Source organism: Triticum aestivum, chromosome 1D (assembly GCF_018294505.1).
Source record: "Triticum aestivum cultivar Chinese Spring chromosome 1D, IWGSC CS RefSeq v2.1, whole genome shotgun sequence".
Taxonomy (NCBI): domain Eukaryota; kingdom Viridiplantae; phylum Streptophyta; class Magnoliopsida; order Poales; family Poaceae; genus Triticum; species Triticum aestivum.
Window position 1 is genome coordinate 303,825,072 of NC_057796.1, and position 3,303 is coordinate 303,828,374.

Here is a 3,303-nt window from a genome sequence, read left to right on the forward strand (position 1 = left end):
GTTGATGACGACGGCACCGTCTGCTGACACCGGCTTCGGCTTGTAGCCCCAGTTGGCCTGAGGCTCAGTCGGCGGGCCGGCTTCATAGGCCGGCAGGTTGATGAAGTCGACGGGCGGGTCGACATTCCCCACATAGAAGTAAGATTGCTACCACATCTTGACCGACTGTGGCAGCTTGATGGCGGGGAAGAGATTCTTCGGCGACGGCCAGCGCACCGCAATGAAGGCACCACACTGGGCCGCCTTCTCCCTGGCGGAGGTGCCTAGTTTGGTGTAGAAGAACGCTCCCCACAACTTGATGGTGGGGAAGATGCCGAGGTAGCCTTCGCACATCGTGACGAAGGCGGACAGCAACATCACAGTGTTGGGCGTGATGTGATGAGGTTGGAGATGGTTGAACTCGAGGAACGAGCGGAGAAAACCGCTCGCCGGCTGGCCGAAGCCACGGATGAAGTGCGAGCGGAAGATGACCTGCTCGCCCTCCCCCGGCGCCGGTGAAATCTCCCCCGCCGGAGGCACGTGCGCCTTCATGAAGCCCGCGCCGGGAAGGCGCTGTGTGTCACGAAGGAAGGCAATGTGATCTTCATTGACGTTCGACCTGTCCCAATCTCCTCCCCGCTCGCGCGCCATGAAGAGATCGACGAGGCAAATGGCGCGGCGGGGGAGCTGAGAACTGGTGCGGGGCCAAGAGGGCTCGGGGCGGAAGAGCTCGACGGAGACGAGCAGCGGCAGCACCCCGGCGAGGCTCGAAGGTGCTGCGGCGAGAGGAAGAAGAAGATGAGAATGGGGCAGGAGGGCGCGCGTGCTCCGCCGCTCCCCCTCCCCCCTACTTATAGCCAGTTGGCTATGAAGCTGAGGTGACGAGGCGTGGGATCATGGGATTAACTGTGCCCACGACCCCACGTCCCCGTTTTTATTGCGCGAGTTACTGCGCGCAGTAACTCCGCAAGGAAGCTCAACCGGCCGCCTCAGCCACAGCGGATCCGCTCGCATGCCGAGGCCCGGTAGTGGCGGGCCCAGCCTGCTGTCGCGTCCCATCGTGCGCGTGGGCTAGCAGGCTGGCCCGGCTGGTTGACGCCACGTGGCGTGCCCACGACGGGCGGTGGGCCTGGAGGCTTATCTAGCACGCCACCTGGTTCCCGCTGTTGCGTTCGAAGTTTCCAGACAAGTCCGTCTGGTCGTGGCCGACTCCCTCCAGGCGGCACGCTAGGAGTCGGATGAAGTTTCAGACCAGAGCACTCGGAGAAGGAAACTATTGAGGCTTCTCGGCTTTTCAGCTGCGACGCCTCACCAGCTTCGGGGACTACTGTCGGAGTAATGGGCCACGGGTAGCTTAACCCGAGTCCCTGAACCTTTCAAGACATCGGGGCCGGCTGCGCCCCTCAGGACATCAAGACGAAGCGCCGCCTTCTGATGGCCGGCTGGCCCAAGCGGCCGGCTGCCAGAAGGCGGCTAAGCGCCAGAAGGCGGCACCAAGACGGGCCGACTCCTTGCAGGCGGCCTCCAGAGAGGCCGGCTCCTAGAAGGCGGCCCACGGAGCCCTCAGAGTCTGCGCCCCCGTTAAGAAGACAAGACAGGGTGAGGCTACAGTGTAGCCCATCACCCCCGTATCCAGGGCCGGGCATGGCCACAGTGCTCCGTACAGGCGGAGATCTCCGCCCGGCGCGGCACTGTTGTCACTCCACCCCTAACGTCAGTGCTGGCAGGCAGAGCCCTGTTCCCACGACGGCCCGTCCATACGGCCCACGGGCAGCGGGCCCTACCGGGCAGTGAGAGCGCGAAGGGTGGCGGAGGCCTGACCAGTCAGACCCGAGGAAGGCCGGACTCCAGCAGGCGGCCCCCTCCTCCCTTGGGGTCCGTGCGCCATTAACCAGATGAGACAGGGAGTGGCTACAATGATCTCCCACCAGTCGGCGAGACTGTAACCATGCTTCCCAGACCAAGTACACGTCATTAGCATCACGGCTACAGTAACCAGCAGTTGGCAAGACCCGCAAGCGACGGGAGCGGCCTATCGACTCCGTACCAGACCAGTCGGCGGGGCCCACAAGGCAGCGGGCCCCAGCAGCCGGCGGAGAAGCCGGCGAACAGAGACACTGACAGCCGGGTCCTACACCCGGCTAGATTACTATTGTACCCCTGGGGGGTAGGCCTATATAAACCCCCCAGGGCACCCATGCAAAGGGTTCCCAACCTGTTAGAACTAGACTCATACCTAGAGGAAGGAGAGAGCGTGCCTGCCTTCTTCTACCTCTAGCATACAGCTCGAGGAGCACCATTGTATCCACTAGAGCTTTAGTGATCATGCGGAGACCCCGCAGAGCAGGACTAAGGGTGTTATCTCCTAGGAGAGCCCTGAACCTGGGTAAAGTACGCCGGCGTTCATGTCTACGCCTCATCCCGCTTCCGGGCACCGACGACGTTCTACTCGCTCCCACCATGATAAGCCATCCGTTGGCATATGTCGCACCCAACCCCCGACAATTACCGTCAGCGTCAGTCTTCTTCTTACAGATCCATTTATTCTCTATGGCTTGCCGATCATCGGGCAAGTCAACCAAAGTCCACACTTTGTTCTTATACATGGATCCCATCTCAGATTTCATGGCCTCAAGCCATTTTGCGGAATCTGGGCTCATCATCGCTTCCTCATAGTTCGTAGGTTCGTCATGGTCAAGTAACATGACTTCCAGAACAGGATTACCATACCACTCTGGTGCGGATCTTACTCTGGTTGACCTACGAAGTTTGGTAGTAACTTGATCAGAAGTTTCATGATCATCATCATTAGCTTCCTCACTAATTGGTGTAGGAATCACTGGAACTGATTTCTGTGATGTACTACCTTCCAATTCGAGAGAAGGTACTATTACCTCATCAAGTTCTACTTTCCTCCCACTCACTTCTTTCTAGAAAACTCCTTCTCTAGAAAGGATCCATTCTTAGCAACAAATATCTTGCCTTCGGATCTGTGATAGAAGGTGTACCCAACAGTCTCCTTCGGGTATCCTATGAAGACACATTTCTCCGATTTGGGTTCGAGCTTATCAGGTTGAAGCTTTTTCACATAAGCATCGCAGCCCCAAACTTTAAGAAACGACAACTTGGGTTTCTTGCCAAACCACAGTTCATACGGTGTCATCTCAACGGATTTAGATGGTGCCCTATTTAACGTGAATACAGCCGTCTCTAAAGCATAACCCCAAAACGATAGCGGTAAATCAGTAAGAGACATCATAGATCGCACCATATCTAATAAAGTGCGGTTACGACGTTCGGACACACCATTACGCTGTGGTGTCC